The sequence below is a fragment of the Anguilla rostrata genome, chromosome 5, assembly GCF_018555375.3.
Source record: "Anguilla rostrata isolate EN2019 chromosome 5, ASM1855537v3, whole genome shotgun sequence".
Classification (NCBI taxonomy): domain Eukaryota; kingdom Metazoa; phylum Chordata; class Actinopteri; order Anguilliformes; family Anguillidae; genus Anguilla; species Anguilla rostrata.
In genome coordinates this window covers 3,215,119-3,242,698 of record NC_057937.1, presented here as the reverse complement: position 1 = coordinate 3,242,698, position 27,580 = coordinate 3,215,119, and the positions used below count along the sequence as shown (strand labels likewise).

Below are 27,580 nucleotides of genomic sequence, written 5' to 3'. Positions count from 1 at the left end.
ACTATCATCATTAGGGATTCTTATGGCAAACACTCCCAAGACATGCATACACGCCGATGCATAAGTGGGCATACGAAATAACGCCATTTAATGCAATGCAAACGGGAATACCGAACTTCTGATAAGAAAATGCGATAAATAGGGACTGGAGGACCGGCATCTAAAAGCGCAAGAGTTCGAAGTCGTGTTTGCGCGGCAGCGAGCCTATTCACATGCCCAGAAATGAACAGCGTTATACATGTGCACATTGAGCACTGAATGCATCCTTCGCGACGTAACAACGCTATTGTGTTGTGGCTACCTCTCCGCCTTGTGGTGTCAAGACGACTTGATGTGAGGCATGACAGGGTAAGATTACAATATTTCATATGTCATGTTTTCCCATTGACAACTAATGAAAATCGGGGCGGAACTGCGCGCGGCTGTGAACATGTTCACGGTGTCGTCGCGAATAGCTGTTCAATGCAAGGCTTACATTTCTGAGCTGTTAAACGCGAACGTAGAAGGATGCCCACTAAAGCGACCTACGCGCGAGACAGCGCGTGTACAACTATCGCAACCCACGATATCGCGACGAGAGAGAGCCCGTCTGCCACAACCTGAGCATAGCTTTCCACTCGGAACAGATTTTAAAAAATACTATTTTAAAAGTCCGTTTATCCTTAGAGAAGGACAAGTTTAGCCTATAACAATTCGGTGGATACAACAGCAGAGAATACAGCTTATTTACGATTTGGGTGACAAATATTACGATATCTTGACTCAGTCCTGTTCAACAAAATAAAATAAAATAAATAAATAAATAAATAAATAAAGCCTGTGCATACTGATACAAAATCGTGAATCTCTTCGCGTCACGCGCTGAAGTAAATACCAAGAATCGTCACGCTTGGAGGCTTCCCTATCGCACATTTCCTTTCGGAAATGTCTAAGATTCAGTTTGGGCTTACCTTAACATCATACTGCGCTTTTTACTCAGTAACCTCGTCCCTGGTCGTAGTGTTCTGTCGCTGATTACATCCAAGGTAGTTGCAGCATTAGCGAAATAATCCACCATCTATGTAACCGTCAGTTTTTCCTCTTTTCGCACGGTTTTTAATAATATTACTTATTTCCGTATGCTTTAATACTTAAATTCTTCAAAGTCGCCGAAAAAAGAAGCCGAACAATGCATTTAGAGATTTATCGTTGAAAATGATTTATATTTCCCGTGATTGAGCGCGTTTTTGTCTTCATAACCCCTCTGTTCGGAAGCAGAGTTGAAAGCTGCGCGGCTCAGACGCGTACTCTCCCGCAGAGAGTGAGAGAGACTAGGCATGCAACGGGGAGAAAACGAGAGGGGATGGAAAGGTGACGTCACTGGACGCGATCAACTCCACTCCCCGCGATCAACTGACTCCCTCAAGTCCTCGGGAGAAAACTGTCACTCGGAAGAATTCGGTCTCGGCTCTATAGACGTCGGACATGAAATGCTGCGCCGATTAGTCTAACGGCTTTTATGCGCGCTCAGAGATACGCATTCGCTTTCACGGTCCGACTTTGCAAAGTAGCCAGTGCTGATCGAGCTCCGTGTTTAGTTTTGTATCGTGTCACATCGTTTAATTTACCAAGAGCTAATGCATTCGGGTTTTAGGGATTTTCATGGCTATGTTTTTCAGTATTATCACATCATTTAATAGCAATTCATCCTCAAATAGCCTACGTGCGTGTTTCCCCCAAACGTTTGGTACGTTACTGTGTCAGACTGCATACCTCTTGAAACAAACGTGCGATACATTGGCGTACAGCTATGGACACTGCAACAACATGATATTTAGAGCCAGAACCTGCAATAAAAGTTTGATTCTGGAAGACATCAGACACAGCAACACTCTAACATATCCGACCTAGAAACGTCATTAACATTCCAAACAGAAATAATGTAAGCTCGACTCCCGCAATCGCCTCACCTTGTGGTAGGAATTCCAAGTTCAAAGAGAAATGGAAGAACTTCTAGGCACCATCATGCACCAGACAATCGAAGAGGGATACTCTGTAACGATTCACTGAGAGTATTTATTTCATGTTGCAATGTGGATCAGACGTGTGTGTGCGTGCATGTGTGTGTGTGCGTGTGTGTATGCCGGCGCGCGCAAACAGGATTGACAAAACAAATGGATATATTTCCCATTTGAAGCGGGTAGCGACGGGAGAAACACTATGAAATCTACTGGGTGCAGCGGAGCGTCACGATCCTGTATAAATCAACGGCATGTCAGATGTACAGGAACAGCACAAGATTGTTTGAAACATTCACAAGCTAGGCGAAGAAAGTATGCACAGGAAAAAAGTGAGCTGTCTTTTTTTTTTTTGGGGGGGGGGGGGGGTGACAAACAGATTTTCCTTTTTTTCTCCTTTTTTACATGAATACACTACCGGTGTTTTAGTGACCTCTATGGATTTAATAGAACTTGCCCTTACAAAGGGAACGTTTTACACACAGAAGAACTAATTCAATTACAAACAACACATTTTCCTATCTAACATCAAGTAAAGCTATTTTTATGTTCACTGAAAAAGGCTAACAATGCAGAAAAAAGAAAAAATGTAATACAATAACAGCAACATGCATAGGGCCAAATGAACCCTTCGAAGATAAGGTTTGTGGAATGCGTTTTCAAAACTCTAAGTGAGTGTTCTAGAACTTTGTTTTCAGTGTTCTAAGTTACCAGATGTGATTGTTACATTAGAATGTTCAGTTAAGAACTCTGTGATCTCACACCTTAAAGGGTTAAAGGCTAGCTACTAGCATTCATAGCCTGTGTCCTGCAGCACAAGCGATCTGAATTGAATCTGAAGAATGAGCAGACGCGTAGACGGGACAGCGTGTGCTGTCACAGGGAATACAGTAAGCGGGCTTGCAGAATACGTTATTGACAAGCAGTTATTTCATGTGGGGAAGACGGGCCCGGTCAATTGTGATTACACGCAATCTGGGCTGCTTTGGAGAAGATGCGCTTCATGTGAGCAAGCCAGTGGAACACTAGGAGCCGTTTGAGGAGCGCAGATTGATGGCGGATCAGTATGAAATCGATAGGAGCCGCACGAGGTGGGGAAATTGATATTGAAATTGATTTTGTTTGATCGTTACCCGTTTGGTAGCTCACAGAAGCTTTAGCCACGGCATCTGGCGTCAGGCAGGAGCGTCGAGTGTCGAGGTGGGGCCTTTTTTTTCGCGTGCGCACGCCAAGCTGGCTGCCATGACGCCACACTCACGAAGTGAGCAAGAAAGACCGTCGGAGCAAGATCCCTTCTGCCCTTGAGACGCTGGCTGAACGCTCTTGTTGGGCGAAGAGAGTTGCCGCTTGGAGTCACATTTGGGTCAGATCGCGGCTGCTTCGCGGTCGGGGTTGGGCGGCGAGGAGGTGGAACACGACGGAAGTTTCCGGGCGTGGACGCACAACTGGCACATCTGCTTGGGTTTCACCGCAGAGCAGCTGCACGCGAGGCTACAGGGGACGCGCGGCTAAGCGAAACGGAACGATGACGCTAACGCTAGTGCTAACGCCAGCGCTAACGAGCGAACACGCCGCGGCTCTGCACCGCGGTGATGGAGAGCGAGTGAGCAAGCAAGACGCCGCCTGTCGCGCGGCATAGCGCTACTCCCAAGATTAACTAGAGACACGTTTGCCATTGGCCGGGGCGGTCCGCACGAACGCCTGACGTGTCAGTGTCAGGGAATAAAGGAACGCGTGATTACGCTGGGCGATGTGTCGTGGAGCTATCGGTGCAGATGAGGGGAGATCGGGGCGTGCAGTAATCATCGCTCCCGGGCACTCTGGAGTTGTGGACGTTAATGAGAAACGTATGGGAAGCAGAGGGATGACAAGCACAAGTAGGTTTACTGTGAATGTTCAGGTAGCAGCAAATTAAATAGGTACATAAAAAGGGTGGCAGTGTACTATGATGGGTAGTTTATAGTCGGGACGCTGCGGGTTCGATGTGTGGGGGGGGGGGGGGGAGGGGGGAGGGGGAGGGGAGGGGGGGCTGGTTCTTTGTGGTGAACTTCTGCAGATTTCACACGTGTCTGGCATTCCGGGGGGAGGGGGGAGCCAGGGTTGGGGTGTAAATGTCCACCTCTGCTTCCCCCCCCGCTCCCCACCACTGCACTGCATATTTCCACTCCTGCTGGGTCTTAAGTCATCAGCAACAATTTCCTTTCCTTTGGTGGCCTTTAAATGTACAGCCTGCAGTCAAAAATAACAAATGGTACCAATTTCATTTTAAGTGCGTATTGGAAGCCATAACATTACAATGGATGTCCTCCAGTGCTTTATCTGAGATGACAATCAACGCCTTGTCTCATCAGTTTAGGGGAAGACACATCCACTGGCCTATGTGCTGTCCATGATCTATATTATCCTTATCATAATCATCACTCCAGAGAGCTCACATAAAAATCTTCTTTTCTTTTTTTTTTTGCTACTAAGGAAAGAATACAGTTACTTCCCCTTTATGGCTTGGCCATAATTTTCACCAACTGTACTTGAACTCTACTATATTTTATTGTGAGTTCTCTTTCTTTAAAATTATATATGATTAAAAAAATGAAATAACGTGCCACTATGGCAATACATTTCTAAACGTACGCTTAAAACAATAGGACAAATCTTCAGTGCAAACACATTAAAATAAATTAATGCCATCTCAAAGGGGCAAACGATTTTTTGGAAAATGTAATCATCCTCTATCAGGGGAAGTTATTCCCATATGAAGTCAACCAGTCATTGTGAAGTGAGCTTTTATCAGGTAGGTGACTTGCATAGCTGTATCATGAGCAGATGACAGTTGAAATCCAACTTTTTGTGAAAACGGGAGGATTCATTTTTATGTAGTCACTGCCCAGGCAAGAAGAACCCAGTATAAAATTCAGGTCTGGAAAACAAAAACATCCACAGAAAATAAACCCGTAACCTCTTCCTTTTATTTGCCGTGGTGTTTGAAGTGCGAGTCCTGCAGTTCAGCCCTGTGTCTGCGCAGCTATGCATCACCAAACTTCGTAGAAATTAAAAGTGACGGATGCTGTTTTTCTGAGACGGAGAAAAAAGCTTTGGCATGTCAACCATTTCATTCCTCTCCTTTAATTTTCCCAGTGTGGAAATCCAGGAGGAAGGCCAGCTTACAGGAGCCTTATCAATAATGCAGCACAGACAAACAAACAGCATCGCTGATTAACACACTGACATCTCTCTTACCGGCCTGCAAAGCACTAGAATTTGGAGTGTGTGTGTGTAGTGTGTGTGTGTGTGTGTGTGTGTGTGTGTGTGTGTGCACGCGCGGATGTGCAGTGTGTGTGTTTGTGTGTAATATTTATATGTATTATATTTTTTTACTTGTTCATGTCCTTGTGGCACGGTCTGTGACTGCGTTGTGAGAAAAGTACTTGAGTGGGCAGCACAGGGAAAATGACCGGGTTACTTGTTGTAAATGGCAACTTAAACATAGTTATGTATCGTCAAAGAAGTGCCAACAGGCTTCACAGAGTGTAGGCTATGGCTAAGGACTGAAAAGATGAAGAGGAGATCCTCCCAATCTTTTAAAGCAGATCTCTGCTTTTTTATTTCTTAATTATGTCACATCAATTTGGAGATAATGCCCCCCCTGTTTAAATGCACTGTAGCCACAAAATCAAAAGCAGTGTAGATAAGGGAGGCGGCACAGACCTGTCCACAGTACAGAGTTTCTGGACAGGGAGGTGGGGGAATCATAAAACTGCACTTTTTAAACGTTTCCTTTCAAAATGTGCAACGGGAGCCCACCGCCCCCTGTCCCTGGCGCGACAGCTGAGAGGGCGTCCTGTCTTTTTTTGAGCGGGGTCGAACCGTAGCCCCGTACGACACGGCGAAGCGCCTCGCCCAGCTGGTGAGGAGGCAAAGCTGCACCGCCCGCGGAAGGTTCCAGAAACGCCCTGGCAGCAGCTCACAGAGATCCTGACAGGCAGTCGGTGGCGTGTGCGTGTGGCACGAAATGAGAAAAAAAAAAAAAGAAAACTCCTGCTGACGGATTTGGGGAGAGGGAAAGAGACCGGAGATGAAAATGGGAACCTAAACGAGAAAAATATAAATAAAATAAAGTAAAAAAATAAATTAAGGAAAAGAAAAAACAAGCTTAGTGTCTGCCGGGTGATTTCATCGGTCCAATCTGTCGGGTGGTTATGCCATGCCAGGGATTTAGCCTGCGTGCGTGACGCGTTGTGGGTGATTCGACAAAACCGCCGCGGTCTTCTCCGTGGCCTGTCGTGCGATTGGGCACCTCCAGCGCACTGGTCAGGAGTCGTGTCTTCCCTTTTCATAAGTAAATCAACCGCAAATATAAAAAAAATAAGCACATATTTTTGATAAACTTAATCTACGCCCACAGGCCTGGGTTTCAGGTTTGGAGCTTAGGGAACACACCAGAGGCATCAAAAGAAGGAAGCCTATGTTGAAATGGAAGCCGTACCTACAGTGAACTTTTATCGTCAGCCTTCAACGTTATAGGGTTGGTTTGCATCAACTATTCTTGAGGCTACTCTCATGGTTAATGAAACTGTGAAATCCACCAAGTGTCAAGAGATTTTTCACGAAAGACTTGGTCATTCCCCCACCAGGAAGCTCAAAACTGGCACCAAATGGAGCTCTCAGCAAGATGATGACACAGGCCTACCTCAGAATTGATCAAGAAATGGGTAACTGGCCAAAAAATTTCTTTTTCTCGATGGCCATCTCAGCTTCCAGACATGAACCTGATCTCAGAATAATGGTTTCGGCTGAAGGGTGCAGTCAATGTTCACAACTCTAACACAATTGAAGATGACTCAGTAGAGTCGCCCTTGCAAATGGAGGGTGCACAAAGTTCTGAAAATAGTGGTAAGAGATATTTTGACACATTTTTGGAAAATTACTTGAAAATTACCTCTGAACAATTAGCATAAAAAATATACAATTTTCCTATTTTTTGTGCAAACAATATAGCTCATTGCCTGCGATGTTTTTATTTTATTTTTCTCATTTGAGCACTTTGAGACGGAGACTGTTGAAAAATCAGTAATCATCATCATCACTAGCATCTTCTTCATCATCATCTTCATCATTATCATTGTTGTCAATCATTCATAATCATCATCATCTTCTTCATCACCATCACCATATTCATCATCATCACCATCTTCATCATCGTAATTATCATCATCGTCACCATCTTCATAATTATCATCATCATCACCATGGTCATCATCATCTTCATCGTGTGCTTGTGAGTTTCCCCTCCCGTGCTCCAGTACCCCCTTGTGAATGCGTCATGGCCGCCCGCTCATACTGGAACAGCCAGACTGTTCTCTGAATTTCCTGTCCGACTGTTACAGGGTCAAAGGAGAGAATAAAGAGTTCAGCTGAACAAAATAAAAAATAATCAGTCGGATGGTGAATCGCAAGCCAGAGCCCTGCAGGCAAGGGGGTGAAAAAGGGGAAATGGGGGGGGAAACCCCCAAAAATGCTCCATCACCATTCAGCTCAAACAATGATGCTGTCCAGCCTTATGTCATTCCAGCCAAAATCTCTTCAAGTTACCATTGACAGTGTAAACACGCCATACTAAATGTTTAGCAGGGCTTAAAAGGGAGCATTATCATAACCCCCTCCCCTCCCCCCATGCCCCCCCCCACTCCGGCCCTATTAAACTGAAGTTTTCCTGTGGCTGACACAAACTTGGCGGGTGCCGGCCTGTTTTGTGGTGGGACTGGGGGGGGGGTGTTGTTATTGGGGACAGAAGGGGGAATATCAGGCCCCCCCAGTTCAGCAGTCACTCAGGAAGCGAGCGCTTAACAGAAATATCACAGCATAGCTGATTGATCAAAAGCGCTGTGTTTGCCTGCGGGGCCATCTTCTTTTCTTCTTCTTCTTTGCAGTTCACTGTTCATGAAGAGACGCTTTACAGCGAAACTGTCAGCTCATGAAAAAATAAAAATAAGCTCACACCAGGAATATGATTTTCCAAAACACAGCCTTCGCTGCCAGTGGATTGAATCAAAAGCAGCGTGTTAAAGAGAAAATCCCGGGGAAATCAGACATTGTTTTACTAAACTGTTTTTACACGGATTGTTAGATACACAGCAAACAATTACATTTTAACTTGATGAGCTCGAGAAAAAAAAAAAAAAAAGTAAAAATTTAATTAGTTGACTCTTCATATCTGAGAAATGAATTACATGCTACAAAATGAAATTATGTGTAATCGTTAACATCACAAGGCTAGGATGAAATATTACTACACACACACTTGAATGGATTCATCTATGTCTTCCATTCCATTGCAGTCTAAATGTAACTCGGGGTTAAATGCGAGCAACATCAATGTCATTCCTTAAGACCACAGGAACAGACAAGGTCACAAGAACCTAAATCCACAGGTTCCCTTGGTGGATACATACCAAAACATACAAATCTCCCTTAAGAATTTCTTCGAAATGGAGCATAAAGCTGTTAAGCATATGTAACCATCAGTCATAATATTACTAAATATGTCCTTTATCTGGCACACTATTGGGCAGCAGGTGCAGTGTCCAGGGATATGCGGGGAAATCTTATAAAGAAGGTGTCAGGTTGAAATCACAGATAGGAAATAGCCTTTGACCAAGCTAATTCACTGGCTCCGTAGTGTGGAGCACCCTCGACAAAAGCAACCTGCCAAGCGAACGGTGCAGTGGCTACATAAAAATGATCCAGAAGGAGGGCAGCGGGAAACGTAAAATCAATACAGATCGATACGAGGCGCAGGCGAACACGCGTGGAAAAGCCACTCCAGCAAGGCTGAGCAAGGCCAGCTGTGGAAATTCAGCCTCTGTTACAGTCTGCTGCCCCCTGTAGTTTATCGGCCTGCTCTGCGGTGAGTAAAGCAGTGTCTATGATCTCCTGATTGAAAAAGAAAAAGCAAGTTTCTTTTATTTTTGTTGTTGTTGTTTTTGTGTGTTATCATTTGTCTCCTACTTCCTGTGTTTTCCGTGAGACCTGCGTGTGATTTTTTTTTGCTGGTTGTTTTTGTTCTCTGTGCTTCAGTTGTTTTCTAGGGTAAACTGAGGCACACATGAAGGAATGCTGAACAGCGACAGGTTTCACACACACATTCCCTAACAACGCCACGCATCAAACAAACACGCATGTTTGTTCCCGGAATTCATATCCTCTACAGTAATCCCGGCGGAATATAACAACATGGGTGTACGCTGCTGTTGTGAAAGGGAAATCATCTGCTGGAATTCACAACAGAACACTTTTAACTCGCCATACTGAAGGGTGTTTATTTTATCTGCGATCTTGGGTTATTTTATTTAAAATGAGTAAATAAAAAAAGTGAGAAATTGAAATAAATAGCCCGGTTGTCGTCTCCGAGTGACGGAGACGGAGATGAACGGCTGCTCGAGATCTCCGAGCGACGGGCCGGTTGTCTTCACACGGAACCTCTCTTCAGCAGATAACGACGCCGCGGCTGACTCACAACCCTCCTCAGCTCCAACTTTCCAAAAAAACCACATCCTGCCAGGAACGCTTTTATTTTTTTAACTTTTTTTTTTCTTTTTACAGTTTTTTATCTTATTTTGAGGAGGGGATAAAAGACGGGAGCTATCTGCGCCACGAGTCGACGCGGCGCCGCGAGGCCATTGACGAACGGCTGAAAGCCAAACAAGGAGAGACTTGATTCAACACAAAATCAGGATGTAATGATCTGTGCGGCGCGGTGAAAAGGCACGAGCGAGAGAGGGAGAGCAATCAGCACCGCCATTCTGCGCTCGCCGGTGAATGGCGTACTTGAAAAGAGCGTAATGGGGCGGTGGGGGGGTGGCGTTCGGTGGTTGGGGGGGGGGGGTGTTTTAGTCTAAAAAAAGGGGGGAAAATAACCTCATTCTTCGCCGCCTCTTTTCAGACTCAGGAAATTGCGATTTTACATATTGAAGTGGCTGCTTTCTGCTTTCTGCTTTCACGCTGTACTCGTGAGCGTAAAAAAAAACCCGCACGCAACGCACACGGTTCTAATTTCGCCCGTGCAGATCGGAGGAGCGGAACGCTCCGGCATCTACTCCTCATTCTTCAGAGACGTCTCGAAGTCCCCCCGGAGGGCGCGGAGAACCGCCTCACAGTTTGGAGCCCGGAGCTTTGATGTCATGCTGCCGCCCTTGCGCCCGAAAACAAGGTCCATGATTGGTCGGAAAACAATGGAACGAGCGTTCTATTGGGCACTTAAAGAAGCCGTGGGGGGGGGGGGGGGGGGGATGCTTGTTTCCATGTTTCCAACCGCACACATACACCCTAACACCCCTGGAACACCTCCCTCTTACAAGAACTCCACTACCTCAACTCCAAAAAATAAAAATAAAAAATAGCAGTGGCAATGAAAATCTGTAAACTAGTGATGGGACAGTTATTCAACTCAAAATGGGGTGGAGTTATCAGTAGTTACACTACATTACAGGCATTTAGCAGATGTTCTCATCCAGAGCAACTTACACAAATTTTTTTATGTAACATTTTATCCATTTATACAGCTGGATATATACTGAAGCAACGGCAGTGTACCCTTGAGCAAGGTACTTGAGCAATGCACAACGGCAGTGACCTTTCAGTCACAACTACACTGCCACCTTGAGAGGTCAATATTTTCAGAAGAGATATACAGTTCATAATGCTTTTTTGTGCAACAGCTGTGAATGCAATCTGCCTATTGGAATTATGGAAATATTTATCTCCATGCACAATGCAATAGCCCACTTAAATTATAACATAAAAAACATATTACAGGAGCAGGTTCAATGCCACCTCCTTTGTTGTCAAGCAATTCTAGTATTGCATGACTCAGCTCGTAAAAGCAAAATATTTATGTCTCTTCCGCAAACCCAAATATACCCACATCTGCATTAGCACCTGGCTTCAAAAATGCGCGCTTGTTAGCAGCAGTAATTTGCGATCGTCTGTGTGAACCGGACGTGCCCTGCGCTCAGCTCGTTAGCACCGTTAGCCGCTTTGGCAGTGAGTTTTATGTAGACGACGCTAACGCTATTTAAATGCGCGTGACCCAGACAGAGCGGTGTGTTTCTGTTTCTCTGCCGGTGCGGTTTGTGTGTCCTTTCCGCCCACTGCGTGTGCTCGGAGAGGCCTACGCCATTTAATTTCATTTAATTTTTACTTGCAGCAGTTTAACAGGCAGAACCCCGTCGTTGTCCTTCTGTGGATCTCACGTATCGTCAGTCTACTCACTACTCATATGCTTTTTTCACACATAATGTCATGTATTCATTAAGAAATTTGTATTCCTGCTAAGTAAGATCCCTACCTGAAGGATGTACATTTGAATATCTGTCTAACCTCTAACCCGCAAGGGGGGTGCTGGAGCCTATCCCAGCATGCATTGGGCGAGAGGTAGGAGTGCACCCTGGACAGGTCGCCAGTCCATCGCAGGGCACACACACACACACACACACACACTCATACCTACGGGCAGCTCAGACTCTACGGTTAACCTAACCTGCATGTCTTCAGACTGTGGGAGGAAACCGGAGTAGCTGGAGGAAACCCGCGCGGACACGGGGAGAACATGCAGGCTCCACACAGAGAGGCCCTTTATGTCTGCACTAACCACGCTATTTAAGCCAACTAAATAGCTCCATGTGGAACAAACGAAATTACTGAATTGAACAGCATTGAATTGAAGTGGATTGGATTGAACTGAACTGAACTGAATTGAATTGAAAAAGTGAGGATTATTTTAAGGGCAAAATAAACTCCAGACTGAAGGGGGTAAGATGTGTGTTTTTTTTTCCTCCACTACATTTCCAGCCTGGCATTTCTGGGGGGTTTTCTATTTTTTTTTTTTTTTCTTTTTAAATCTTCCTCTGGCACCAGAGCAGCTTTTGGGATCCAATCTCGTTTTTTGGAGATTAAGGTTAGTGACTAAACTAAGGGCTCTGTTTCCTGCGCGTTTTCGGGTTGTGAGGAACGGCCGGGTGCCCAGGCGGTGCTGAGGTCAGAGGTGCAGTCCCAGCGCGCTAACGTTCACGCGCCCTGTCCCGAACACGTGCATTACCTGGTTTCCATGGTAACCAGGTCAGTGAAGGGGGCGGCGCACTGTAATATCGTCGGTGTTAATTCACCTCTGACAGGGGAATCCGAAAAAGGACTCCGAAAGGGTTCAAGTGTTCAGCAGTGTGCAATGCAGTCTATCGGTTAATGTAGCGGTTCTCATGGTGGGGACCATGTTGGGGTGGGGGGGGGGAGTGTGATGGGGATTGAAAGAAAAGGGCAGACGCCATGGTAACATGCGAAGTGCAGGTAGCATGGTAGCATAGTGCAGGATAGTATAGTATAGCAAAGCATGGCATGGCATAATATAGAATAGTACAGTATAGTATCTACAATGCACCGGCGGCGTTCTGATGAAGCCCGCAGGGACTCCTCGTCCAGGATCCTCACGGTTAAAAAAAACGCTCCTTTCCGTTTCCCGTTTAGGGAATTAGGCAACACGCTCTCTCCTTCCCCCGGCAGATAAGCGGTCCGCGTTATTGGCTTACAGACTCTGCCTGACAATGCTGGATTTACGGCGGCTGAGGCGAGCTGGGGGAGACGCTTTTTTTTCCCACCGCTGAACGGGAGGCTCAGCGCGGGCTTTTCATCGAGCAGCGGCGCATCACGCCTTATCAATCTGCGTCCGCACACAGGACCGCTCGCAGCCTCGCGCGGAGGAAGCCATTATCTCAACGCCTTGTAGGGCTTTCCTTCAAAAGCCTTCAGCAGGCTGTGATTGATTTTTTTTTTTAGCTTAGGAAAATCTAAAGTTCTGCCAATGTGTTTCTATCATTGGACTAGCGTTACCTTTTGTTCTAAATTCCTTCAGTATTATGTTTTTCTTTTTTTTTAGAAAATTATCTTATTCAAGGCAGGCACATTTTAAAAATATATCTTTTAAAATATTTTATAGTTTTGGTCCTATGCCAAGTGGAAGCAGTCTTATATCTTCATTATTATCATACTTTTTTCCCCCTTTCGGCCATGGATAAAAATGGAGGGATTAAGCAGCAGCATGGGCAGCAGCGCTTGGCTGGGCATTGACGGCTCAGTATCTCAGATCTGGCCGTTAAGCTCAGTCACCGGAGTGTAAAACAGACAACGGCTCAATCTGACCTGAGATCAGCGTCCGCTCCGAGCCCCGACCCAATCTCGATTCTGCCGAGCCCCGACCCGATCTCGTCTCCCGATCCCCGGCTATCACAGGTGACCCCGCGACCCCGGGCCGGCCTCGTCTGTGAGATTAAAAGGTACGGGCAGAGAGCGGTGGAGCGGTAGACTCCTGAGCTGGAGGTGGAGAGATTGCTTGATTCCTTTGAACTGATAAGGAAGAAACAACACTCTTACAAAACACCGGGAGGGAGGGGGGTACGTAGGTGGGGCGGGAGGGGACGGGGGGGGGGGGAGGCTGTGAAACCTTGATCTTTGCTCAGTCGATCCATAACCTCAACCAGCCTTCCGGGCCACAAAGGGAGACATGAAAGGGAGCCGCGTTTGAGGCTGGGTCAATGTGCAGGTCTCATAGTGGAAAGACGGAGGACGGATGGAGGAGAAAAGGTCCTTTGCCTGGGGGGGTCCTCACTGTACCGGTCCCTGGAACGCAGGAATGATCAGAGATGTGGACTGATTCTGAACGGACATCAGACTGCCGGGGAGGCAGGAGAACGTTTCCTGGGGGCTGTCTCTCTAAGAGGGAATGCTGTGGGAATGATGTGGGAATTATGTGGGAATGCTATGGGAATTCTGTGGGAATGCTGTGGCTGTGTGCGCTATTTCCCTTCTCTATCCCATTCATTATCCATGAAGCCATCGCACCTGCAGACCCCGGAGAGTGGCTAGCACGGCCGGCGTAAGAGAAATAGAATATGACTCAACCCGGGTGGAGGGCTTTTATTATGAATTAATAATGGATGCTTCAAGGGTCCCGGCCAAAATGAAATGAAACGAGTTAAACAAGAAACGAGAAACACGCGAACGCATGCATGTGCACGCGCGCGTTTCACAATCACGCGCGCACACACCCAGGCATGCACACACACAGGCATGCACATGCATACACACATGCACGCACGCACAGATATGTACGCACACACAGACATGCACACCAACACACACACACGCACACACACACACACTGACCCCCCTCACCATACACATACACACACACACACACACGCACGCACGCTGACCCGCACACGCACAGCAGATAATAGAAAACGATGTTAAATTCCAATATCCAGTTGCCGGTGGGAAGGTCACTGATACAAATGGATATTGATTGAATATCCTGCCTGAAAAACAGCAGTGAGAGTCAACAGCTCCAGCCATCAGATCCAACTGTAACCTATCATCTATAACTCATTCTGGAATAAAAAAAATAAATAAAAAAACCGAAATCAAATAAATTCACAAGTGGGCCAAACGAGAGGCCATTATTTTCGTACTATAACCGTACGCCAAAGGGGGCATAAATCTAATAACGGGGCGATGATAGAAACGCAGTCTTTGGGGGTCACTGGTAGCTGCACTGCCAAGGAAAGTGCTTCCAGATCCTCGGCGACTCCACGCGCTACGTATGATAGACCTGAGGCTCAAACGTTCTCTCGCTGTCACAGAGCGCTGACCTGGGTTTGCCGTTATAATTCAATTGTCTGCTCGACTTCCTTAGCGAGTGAAAAATAAGGTTCCGGAAGGTGATTTAATGCTGAGACGGTGGTAAATACAGTCGTTTTTCGTCATGCTCTGTCTTGCTCTGTTTTCTGTGACTGAGATCTGCATTTTTTTTTTTGTGTTTTTCTTTCATCGTTTTCGGGCCAAGAGCAATTATTTGAATAACTGGCGAAACTTTACTGAGGTGTTCTTTCACACACTTTAAACTGTACACACAGTAAAATGCCCGGTGTTAAATCGACTCTAACAAAGTACATAGTCCCACTCTGGACCACAGTTCATTTAACACTGAACACTTCACCGTGTACAGATAGAAGATCAAATATCATTGATTCTGATTTTGGTGGTATGGATACAAGCTTCTGTTCACTTCGAACAGATAAAAATGGAGGACAGCAGAGGAAAGAGAAGTACTCAAAGCATAGGCAAAGCATTTAAGCCCAGCTCTTCATACCATTGACTGACAGGCACCGATAAAACATCATTCAAATAACCCCGAGTGGTAACCATGGCAAAATTCCTCCCGGACACAGCCTTCGGTATCCATTTGTCTGAAAGTCGAACTACGACTATATTTTCTGTTCCTCCAGAGCCAGCACGTCATTTTCATATCTTTTCATGATTGGTGAAACTCGTCCAAACTCAACATCGCTCCCATGGAAAGCGTGAGTCAATGAAAACGCCTGACTCCATGGGAAGGTGTGTGGGAAGCTGTAACGGTGAGAGACGTTATTATTATCGACGTCTCGGGGAGAGGATGAGGGGCGCAGGGAAATCCATAAAGCAGAATCGGGGAACGGCCGGTGCAGATGTCCGTCTTCCGTCCAGCTATCAATCGCTCAAACGCAGGAAATCGGCAGAAGCTCGGCCAACAAGGCACCCCCCCTCTGCATTATTTAATAAAACATGTATTTTAAATAGCAGAATAGCGTTTCTATGGCTACGAGCGTAAAATGTAACTGCCTTATTATTGCTGGGCCTCTCTGCACATGTGCAGAAGCCTGACATATATAATGCCATATATATATAATGCAGGAGTGGTGATCTCATTGCTATGCTGCCAAAAAAAAAAAGGATTACGTTCCATATAATTTTGCATAAAGATGTGTTCAAAATGCGCCAGCTTCAGTGAGAATGCCCGAAAAGTGCCACACTAAAGTGGCAGGCAATAATCAGTGGAGTATGAAGAAGTGGAGTTACATTCACAGAAATATGATCCAGTATAAGAATTCCACACTGGTAACTGGTGCAGGTAACTCGGTATATTCATTTTCCTTCTTCTTTTGCTCATGAACCAGTTAACCCTTTTAAGAGTAGGTTTTTTGGAATGTTTTTTTCAACGTTCTTTGTCAGTGTTCTAGAACTCCATTGCTTACAATTACTAGGAGCGATTGTTACATCGGCATTGGAATGCTCCGTTAAGATTTGTGACATCACACCTTAATGAACTTCAAGCTGAGTGGTGGTTTGAAGTTGTGTGACCTGGGACATAACTGACACTCGTGTCATGAGGAAGCTGTTCAGAAATGGGGCGGTGGTCTGCAGAAATTCTGATGACAGGTCGGGCGGCGAAGGTTTCATAGCTCCCTGGAAATGCGTCATTTGGAGAGAGTTTCTGCTCCAGTGTGCATTAAAAAGCCGCTAAATTACTCGTCCTAATTTACTAACGACCCCTCTTTCCACTGCTCGCCTTCCTAAACTAGGGGGGAAGAAGGCATGAGAAAATCCAATCAGGACATCCACCGGAGGAGAAGTAGACAACCGCTCCCACAGAAATGTAATAACCGGGAAACCCCCTGCCCCCAAACACCCCCCAAAAAAAAACTACAATGGTCTGTCTACAGCCTCGTACTGCAGCTGATGCTTTGCGTTCTGAAACGCAGACGTGAGCGTCAGACGTCTCGAATGAAAACACGGCGGCGTCTGGCGGCGGTCTGACCGACTCCTCACCCGCAGACGGGTCCCGCGGCGTTCCCGAGCGGGGGAAGCGGAGCCAGCCCCCGCTCACCGCAGGTCTGCAGAACCAGGAGAGCGAAAGTTCAGCCCGTCCCGCGCGAAGCAGAGACTCCGCGGCCGCGATCCAGACCCGCCGGCCTCTCCCTGGCTGCGTAGCCAGACCGGCCTTTCGTTGAACCGCGCGCATGGTCTAACCCCTGGCCCAACGGAGACGCCGATCGTCTGCCCCGGCCAATGAAAATGTCTGTTCAACCACACACGTCACCTTCCCGGCCAATGAAAATCCCAATTTGGCAAGGAAGGGAAGAAAATTGCGTTTCAGATGGAGAAGGGGATGGATGGAGGGAGGGGGTGTCGGGCAGTGAAGTTATCCGAAGACAGGACGCCGCTCCGCGGAACACGCGCTAACACACTAACACGCGTGTTCGGAAACGCTGACAAGGTCTGTCAGCGTAAAGCCGCGAGAAAGGGCCCGATGATGTCAGCTGAACAGGGACTGGACGACAGGATTGAGCCAACGAGCCAATCGGGGCCTTTCTGACGGTCGCCTGAGGTCCCAGCTGTTTCTCGCTGGTTCTGAGGTGAGGGGAACACGGACAGCTTTGACAGAGTGCGTGAGGAAGAAGTGAAGAACGCAGTCCAGATCAGAACAGGCCGTGTCTGCACTCTGTCTCGCTAGCTCTTAAACCGCACATACATCACAATAATAAAAAAACAGACACACAGTGTGCAGTGTAGGGTTTAAATGATTTAAATGTGGGCTCATGCGAAACCACAGCGAATAGCTCGACGTATTGTTTGACGTCAACTTCGGATCAGTGAAAACAAGTCAGACTGAAGTTCCTGGACTGGATTCATGAAACAATTGTCCTTAATTTTGATAATTTTGATGACGCAAGTTTTAGTGTTTTAATCTTACCAGTCTTTTTTAATAGTTTTTTTTTTGCTTTTAAATCAGAGTTTGATGATTGCAGCAATCACCAAAGTTAACTTACCAAGTTGTGCTTGTGAAGATCAAAAAATATAAAAAAATACTTGCATTGATTTTTAAGTCAGAGGTTTTTAAGGAAGAATGTTGATTGAATACAAGCCTATGACAAGCCTATGCATTCCCTCTCTTCATCATATGAAGATAATTTGGACTTAATCAGCAGCTGAATATAGCTCTTTTTCTCTTAGTTTAAAGCAACCAAGCCTACAGAGGAGAGTGCTTCTGTTAAAGTCCTTGTCATGAGTTTATTATTTTTGTCCCCAGGGTGTAAAAAAGGTAATTCAAACTAATTTAGTGCTGGAGATGTTCTTGTTTGCATCAGGTACAAAAGCAGACTCATTTACATTTTCACATCTGGTATTGAATTAAATAGATTCGGTACATAAATAGAACAGATACACTAACCCCTTATTTCCAGCTCATACTGGATCTGACACTGGAGCATATTAAATCATAAAGAAAGAAAATGGCATAATTAATTTTAAAGATGAGCGAATGAATGTGCATAGCAAAGAAATTCATAGAATCACAGAAAGATAATTGTGTATCATGTGTGGTATGGTTTATGCAGGCACTGATCCATATAACAGCAATATTCCATCTTAATGTGGAAAAGAAAGCATCTATGCTCAGAGTTAAAGGGCATTTAATAAATATACCCTGCCAACCCAGAACTTCCCTGCAAACATCGTTACCAAATGTGATCATGGATTCAGTGGGCAGTGCACTTTGGAATGAATAATAATGTGGATGACTAACCATGCGTTAGTCACAGACTATATAGCTGTAACAGAAAATATGAAATCATTCAGATGTGAATATGGAAGACTACCGCACACAGGTGAGGGAGCGATCCGGATCGCACGCAGACCAGAGATCTTCGACAGTGAAAAGCCTGCCATTGTTCTCGAAGGTTCAATTCCATTATTCATCTCACAAAATCAGATGTATCATTCAAACGAATTGTGTAAAGCAGTCATAATTATACGTCTGCTAATCACCATTATCATAATAATAATTCAACACGCACTGTCATTAGTTCCTTTGTGCAACGTTGTTCCTCTTAGCAGCACCGAGGCCCAGCGATTTCCGGCTGAATGCACAAACAGCATTGAACATGGAAATAGAACAGCCCCGGCTAGAGCTCTGAAGAGCCAACGTTCCGTATCAGGCCAGACTTCCCACGGGCGTCACAATGCATAGCCCTGCCTGTTATGAATGACTCAGAACCTGTTACAAACAACACCAGCGTCTACACGAGCCCAGCACGCTCTACGCCACTGCTAACAGGGACGAGCGCGGAGAAAAAAGAACTACAGAACTCATAAATCACTGTCACGTGTGGCTGAACAAAGGTTCTTATTGGCTAGACAGAACTCACCGACGACTCACCAAAAGCCGTGCGCCCGGTGTTTCCGCAACCTATTACAAGTTGTCCCGCATTTCTCATTTCCTGGTCTACATTTCTGCTTGATGTGGCACAAATTCCCCAGAAAAAAAAAAAGAAGAAGAAAATCCAATAAAGTTGATCCGTGGCCCAGTGGCAGAAACCAATTTGTAATTGTGTAAGAAGGTTATGTAAAGTTTAAGAGGAATCTTGTATTGTATGCTACACCACTGCATTTGTCATTTACGGAAGCTGTACTTGGGTGCATTCACAGCAGGATGCTGAGAGTGTGGTTACCCATGAGCCTTTTATTACAGAGTCCACCATAAACAGGGAAAAATAACTAAATTGGTGCCAATTTCAAGGGAATATCAAAAGAAACACCTCCAGCCATCCTCACTCTTTTTTCACTTTCTGCAATAGAAATTCAACACTTCAACAAAAAACGCCTTTTGAATTTGCAAATGAAACCAATACTTTACAAATTGGAAATGCTTTTTTCTATAACCGTGGTCCATTCACTGCTTTTTCTCAAACTATCTGGCTTTTTTTGTAATACCTGAATTGAAATGGAAGGGACTTATTGCAATTTCTACAGCAATGTTACATAGCCAAATACTATCAATTAACCAAACACACTGTGATGATGAATTGCCATTGATCCTGAACTGATTAATAACTTTGACTGAACAGTCTTCTAAATATTTAGAGTTGACATTACAAAAGCTCTTGAGGCCTATTTGTGTTGTCCAGGCCAGAAAACCCACAACACCGTTAGCAAAGTGAACACAGTCCTTCCCACGTTTCTTTTGCCATTTTTCTCCCATTTTCTCCCCAATTTAGTCGTTATACCAATTCCCTGTGTGTATCATACAGTCCTGGTCGATGCGCTATCCTGTTGGTCTGGGGAGGGTGTAGACTACCACATGCCTCCTCCAATACATGTGGAGTTTCACTGGGAGAGCGTAACGTGTACGGAGGTTCGCGCTATCTCCCCCAGATCCCCTCCCCGCTGAACAGGTGCCCCGACCAACCAGTAGGAGTCACTAATGTAACGATCAGGACTCATGCCCTCACCGGCTTCCCACCCGCCCCACCCGCGAACACTGCAAATTGTGTTCGTAGGAACGTCTGACCAAGCCGGAAGTACCGCTGCCGGGGATTGAACCCGGGTCTCTGCGGTGGTAGGCGAGTGCTTTTACCTCTGCACTACCCAGACGGCCCAGCCCTTCCCACTTCTGTGAGAAAGCTGCCAGCACATGCACTGCACCACAAACATACAAAAGAGGAGGAATGACTCATTTCAAAGTCACCTCAAATTATCCTTAAAATGCAGCACTTACCTGTACGAACCCCAGTAACTTCCCCAAGGATTCAATAGCTGAAACAAAATGAAATAAATATATTCAAAAACAACGCATTTCAATATTTGAAAGGAGAATGACAGACACAAATTAACACAAAGAAATGAACAGCTTTTCTCTCAGCACTGTCACATGGTTTGGAAGGACGGCCCCATCTCATCTTCACGTTCTGAATGACGGACTGAAAAACTGACGAGACAGACGCTCAGGCTTTGAAATGTGCTTGTCGTCCCCGCAGTCAATTTATGCCGCTTCTGATTGCACATAGACAGACAATAAATGCTAATTTTGCGACGAGACCTGAGCATGATTTAGGGCTGCCATAACAAAATGCTTGAATACTAATGAAATTAAGGACATTTCACCCTTCCCAAGGCTGTCTAACGTATTTACATAAATTCAAAATATTATTCTTATTTTTTGCTCGCTTGGGTTGGATGAGATTGTGTACGTTCTGAAACCGCAATGGGAAATCAAAGATGACAAGGTTGTAAAGAGGTCAAAGGTCATTACTATGCTGAGGAACAAGTGCTTTGGGGACAGACGACACAGAGGCCACAAACCGTGTTGAAAGACTGTTCCATTATTCGATGCTTGTAACCTGTGAGTGTTTTCTGGATAAAACTTCACTTAACAATAAAATAAAGCTATAAAAATGACTCGGGGGATTTTATCTGAGTGTATAATTAAACTGATAATGACTTTAAGCACCACTTTGCAATTTACTGGCAGTTTAATTCAAAACCCTACAGATCTATGCTGTATTTATTTTGTCAGAAAAGAGAGAGGCTGCTCTTGAGATGGCAGCAATCAGCTTGGCATAATCAATGACTTTGAAGATGCAGTCGATATGCGATCTCAAGATTAAATGGGCTAAAAACGTATATATCGATATACGTGTTTCACGGAGAACCTCTCTCCGTGAAATGTTTTTCTTTTTATTTGTCGTTATTAAACAAAAGAACAAATAAAATAATAAGCCACTTATCACACTGCTGTAAAGACCACGCATGAAGACGACATCACAGTGGCATAAAGAAAAGGCTTCCCCACCACCCTACCCAGACATAAATAATAAATCAAACACACGTCTGAAAAGATGGAAAATTATTTAGGTAAATGACAACACATACCTCAGACGACGAGGTTATAAAATGGCCGCCACTGTGCAACCATGTTGTTACTCTGTATAAGGCCCTAACACGGTTGTTTTTATTTTCCACACTAAACACACACTTCAGAATCATTGCTTGTCAAAGCTCTTCAAACGAATCGACGCCAAACATATTTACACAGGTGACATTGACTGCCAAGGACACATATGCCACGTTTGTTACTACCTTCTTTTTTTTCTTCCAGAATTTATTGCCGGGGTTTTCAAAACGTGATGACGGGCTTGGCATTAATATGTCCAAACCCACTGCAAGGATTCTTTTCTTTTTTTCCCCCTTTGGAAATGGTTCTAAAACACTTACGGTTGAATCACTCAGTGAAACTCGCCTACAGTCACATTTTTTATTCGCGATAAAAATCCCCATTTGAAGGCTGAAAAGGCTCTTTTACTCCCTAAGTTATCGGAGATACTGAGCTACGGGCTGGGGGTATCCCACAAACACCGAGTGACGTTCAGGACGAAGCTGCGGCAAAGATTCATATTTAGACAGACCATTGCAACAGCCGGCCTTTTCCCACACCGTGAAAGATTCATAACCAATAACTGACCGCAAACAGAGGCCCTTCGTATCAGGGGCCCGGTGAACTCCCGTTCCACACGAGGCTAAAATAAACACCCCTCCAGTCAGGACAGAAGTGAAAATAAAACAAAATTTTTTTTAAATCTAAGAAACACAATCTCAGTGTGGAAATTCGTCAACTATTTATAAAGTAAACTTATGAATTTAAAAAGAAAGGTCCCTTGAATAGAATTCCGTGTTTCTGCCTCTGGCCATACGATGTGACATTAAGATCCAATCCGGAATTTCTGTGGAGTGTCCACTTCAGGATCTGGTAGAGGCATTTGTGACCTCTGAGTTAGCCACAAGTGTGTTTAGCAATAATTATTAAATTTTCTATTCGTTTGTCTTGTGAAATGACCATTAGGCGTGTGTGGTGATGATCTCATTCCTCCCTGGCTGAGAGACATCACATTAAGTTCAGACAAAACTTCCTTGTTGTCAGGGGACAAGTATACATCACCACAATTCCCCTCTGTCTCTCCCTCTCTCCCTCCCTCCTGTTCTCCCTCTCCCTCTGTCTTTCCCTCCCTCCCTCCTATTCTCCCTCACCTGCTCGCCCTCTCACCCTCACTGCATCTCTCCCTCTCTCCCTCTCTCCCTCTCTCCCTCCCTCTAAATTCTCTCTGCACGGCGTTCTTCTGTCAGTAACCCAGATGAACTGTCTCGCCCCTCCAGGGGTTGGGATGAACTCCAGTCGATGGGCTGATCGCCAGATTGGCCTCGCCGACTATCACCCTCAGCAACTGGCAGTCCCGCCGAGCGCCCCGCCAACCTCTCAACTGAAGCGCAATTTAAAAAGCTGTCATTATGTGGTCGCCGATAACGACTGGGCTGCCAGGTTGTGCTGCACTACTGGCTCTGAGTGAAACGGCCGGGTTGCCAGGTTGTGCTGTACTGCTGGCTTTGAGTGACGAGGCTGGGTTGCCAGGTTGTGCTGTACTGCTGGCTTTGAGTGACGAGGCTGGGTTGCCAGGTTGTGCTGCACTGCCGGCTTCGAGTGAGACAGTTGGGTTGCCAGGTTGGGATCTTTTACCGGTTTTGAGTGACGTGGTCGAGATGATAGATTGTGCAGTATGGTGGTTTTTTAGTGACACGTTTTTGACTTTTAAACAGCAGCCAGGCCTTTCAGGAAGCTGCAGAACAGGAACTCCTGCAAGCGGAGCACAGAACAGCACAGCTGCAGAACATGCCAGAGCCTCGCTCCACTCCTTTAGGGGGATTAATTAAAGGGATGTTTGTTTGTTTAAAGCTTCTTTTGTCCTGTTTTCATGTGTCAGATTAAGGTGCCAGGCTCCGGGCTTTGTCTGTGTGTGTGCCTGTGTGTGTAGGTGTGTGTGTGCGTGTGCCAGCCTGTGTGTGCACGCATATGTGCATGAGTGTGTGGGCTTTTGTTTGTGTCAGCCCGTGTGCGTGTGTGTGCAAGAGAGAGATAAAGAGAGAGAGAAAAAGAGTGAGAGAGATTGTGTATGTGTGAGAGAAAGAGAGAGAGAGAGAGAGAGACTGTGTGTATGAGAGAGAGAGAACTTCTCTTCTACACAAAAAGACTGCTGATGGCTGTTTAAAACACTTCATCTGGCCACAAGCACCAAGCTTTTTTTTCCCCTCTGAATATCGATGCACCATCTGGTCCTCAACATTCAATTCATATATCGTGTCACTATGAAAACACATTTTCCTTTCTCATGAGCAGGGATGGCAAGCAGCACATGAAAACAGATAAACGTGCACATATTCAACCTTCAAAATGGCCACGGCAGCCACCAGTCTCAAACCTGCAGGCCAAAATGGTAGTTTCCTGCCTTGTCTTCTGTTCCAATAAATATGATTTTTGGTTGAAGTCAAACTCAAAGTTCACATTTGGCAAATAAAATCCCGTATCTGCTCCGAAATGTCAGGCTAAATGGAGCTGATCGAGGCTGTGTGTGTATGTAGTTTTAAGGGTTTAAATATTCACAGCTAGAACTACACTCATTCAAGAAGTTAAATGTCAAACTCCGAAATTAAACTGGGTCAGACATAATCCTGGATGAGAAAACTTTTAACTTTGAAGAGCCCAACTCACACTGGTGTTGGTTACCCTGAAGGAAAATCCTAAATTCAATCTGACCGTTATGCCATCGCATACCATTACCACATGTCCCACTTCTCTACTGTATATCAACAGGCTTTAAATCTGTAGATCGACTGTTCTGTGTTATCACAGAAGACAATGTCCCATCCATACATGCATGTACGGTAAAGAGCAAAGCAAGGAAGACTACGTAGAATCATGAGCACTGAAGAAGAAGAAGAAGAAGATATCCTAAATATGCAAGAAGAAGAAGAGGGAGAAAAAAACAGTAATTTTTGCATGCAAACTAACTAGCTCAAACTTTGCATTTAATTGTGAGCCAACATTAAGGACAAATGTTCACTGAATCCAAAATACGATCTCATTAGAGCAAAAAAAAAAAGAAAAAAATAAGAAGCATTTTGATGAAGGTAATTCTCATTATATTCACCTCTCTGAATTCCGTTGATTAGCTAATGATGTAATGACAGTGTGCACTCTTATGCAGATATCTGATTGTGATAAATACCGACTTGACTTTGGGGGAATGTGTAGTTCTAATTTTTCAGTGGATTTGTGAGGTGTAAACCAGCGTATTTTTGAGATTGCTTGTCTGTGGTTGCATTTCATCGGTACCACATAACACGGAATAAACAGTGACCAAAATAAACCATTAGTATGCACCGTCTTGGCTGGAAGTCATCCACAGTACATGACATGCACAAATACAAAAATACTGCTCTGCCGACAATAATTATGGAACAGGGAACATTTTCCACTTGGTCCAACAGATGTAGCAGTAAATCTGTCCTATAGCTTTAAGACTACTTTTTTACTATCTTCACTAAAATACAATGCAAAAGCTCACACAAGTAGGTGTGTATATAAGTACAGAAAGATACACACCTGTCTGTATGCTGCACAAACATTTCTATGCAGACAGTGGTTAAATGCTCCACATGTACTGTAATAAAGTCTGTTTTTAGAATGATTTGTCTGTAGAACATTCTGGGGTTTTTATCATTCCAAGAGTTTTAATTCATGTAATATGTGTGTGCGTGTGTGTGTCTGCATGTGTCTATATGTGTGTTTGTGTTAGGGTTTGTGTGTGTGTGTGTTTGTGTGTGTGTGTGTGCATGTGTGTGTGTTAGGAAGTGTGTGTGCGTGTGTGTGCATGTCTGTGTGTGTGTGTGTGTGTGTGCTGTGTGTGCATGTGTGTGTGTGTATGTGTGTGTGTGTTAGGATGTGTGTCTGCATGTGCACTGACTTCATAAACCGCACAGCAGCATCCTGTGTCCTCCTCAGCCCATATGCCTGCTGTCAGAAGAGCCGTTGCTTGGACGCCGTAATTTCTGCTTTTACAGCCTGTGTGTTGGGCGTGAGGACGTCAGTCATCTGGACGTGGCACTGACAGCACGTCCGCGCTTCACAAAGTGTAAACAGGATCGCGGAATCAAAGTTCTGAAAGGCTCGCGCTCTTTCGCTGAGTAACCGGCAGAATTCTGTGAACTCCCTCGCTCCCGAAACAGCGTGACGCCTCGATTTCGTCTGTCTCTCTTTCCCCCTTTAGCGCTACGCAAAATTGGCTCTACTGTGGAACGTCCTCAATCGCTACGCGTGTCCGTGCGCTGCGAACACGTCATTGACGAGGGACGAGGGGAAAGGATTTTCCTCCCGGCACGTAAAATCTATTTTAATGCGAAATAATCGTCCGTGCGGCCGTTTTTTAAACGTGTCGTGACGCCGGTCGCGCGGAATTCCAGAACAGGGGAAAACGAGGGGGGCGAGCGAAGCGGCGCGTCTCCATGACGCCCCGATTAGGGTCACATGGGAGGGAGAAGAAGCACCGCTCCAGCACCCCGGGCAACGAGACGCCACACGCGCGCCGCTTTAAAACATCGTCCTCCTTTTTCTGTAAATTAAATACAAAGCGAAAGCTAAACACTCTAAGTCTCCGTGATCGCGATTCCAGGTCGGAGCACCCCGACATTAACATAGTTGGACTGTACTGCCAGACTGCCCCCCCCCCCCCCCCGTCTGTTTCCCTGTTCTCTGCCTACCAACCGATGTCCCATACTGTGTTTCATGAAAAATAAAATACAGGAAGTGTGTTTGTTTGATTTACGCATCATACTTCAGGACTTATTTATAAGTGAGTCTTTGCAGGAGCTCACTACTCACTAAGCTGTGATAAAATATACTCCCCCTCTCTCTCTCTCTCTGTCTCACCCACCCACCCACACACACACACACACACACACACACACACAACTGTGTTCCACTACAACACTTTTTTGTTACTTTTTAAAAATGTGGATACTTGGGCTCTCTTGTTATTGCAAACAAAGATTGAGGTGGGGGAAAAAAATCAGTTGTGCTCAAAACTGGCAAACATATGTCTAAAACAGAATGAGGTCATGACAGCCAGGCAGCCTACATGTGTTAGATCAGTTGTCAGAGATGCATAAAAAAACATTGCTCAGTATAGGTAGGCACCCCCATGTATAGGTTCCAACTTACTGATTCTCTTTGACAGCCAGTATGTATGCCAAGTAATGAACAGGTCAAGTGTTCACATTTGAATTATTTATGCTTTTCCCGCAATGTTGAATAACAGACACCATCGGATACGATAAGGGCTAACTATCTGGAGCATAAAAGAGTGGGCGTTCAGTAATTGAAAATTTTCATGTCACTGACACGTTTGCTGCTGGAGAATAAACACGTTTTTTGCTTAAAATAAAGGATGCGAGTGAGATAAATTTAAAATGGCACTTTACACTTGTAAATGAATTACCATGAATGACTGTATTTACACGGTTTTAGAGAATATCTCATCAACCGGTCAAAAAAACAAAAAAAAACTGTATTGTGAGATAATATGACTAAAGTAGATACATGAACAAAAAATAAACAGAAGCATGACTTGTGGCAAAATGGTACAGCAGTTGTTTTGTTTTTGTTTTCTACAAATACAACCTGCTATTAATCGACTCCCTCTTTTATTCTACAAAGACACCTTACTTCACGAAACACATTGTATGCAGCAAAGTAATATCATGTATAGTTTCAACACACAAAAACTGTTGACAAGGAGTACGTGCATTCATTTCAGTTAAGCATTACAGTCTTCCATTGATGTATTACTTACTAGGCCATTTAGCCTGTGGTGTCTGATACAATAAATAGCATCTATGTCATCTTGACTGACAGGAAATGGTTAATCTCCCTCTGTGGTGATGTCGTGTATGTGATATGCCACTTAGGAAGTTCCCCAGGGATCTGTCCTAGAGTCATTTTTTTTTTTTTACTTTGGGCATGTCCCTGCTCAGGAATTTACCACTTTAAAATATAGTTG

General features: G+C 45.0%; 1 protein-coding gene across 18 annotated transcripts in view; it reads right to left on the bottom strand.

Annotated features, from left to right (window-relative positions):
- ptprdb (protein tyrosine phosphatase receptor type Db) overlaps positions 1 to 27,580 on the bottom strand; it is a 317,622-nt gene that overhangs the window by 137,101 nt on the left and 152,941 nt on the right. For 17 of the 18 annotated variants that reach the window (XM_064334592.1, XM_064334595.1, XM_064334599.1 and 14 more), the window contains exon 7: positions 20,416 to 20,453. The gene's annotated coding sequence lies outside the window, so the exon portion shown is untranslated. Of the gene's footprint in view, positions 1 to 950; positions 1,415 to 20,415; positions 20,454 to 27,580 lie in introns of those variants that run through there. The other variant, XM_064334594.1, reaches the window with a different exon arrangement.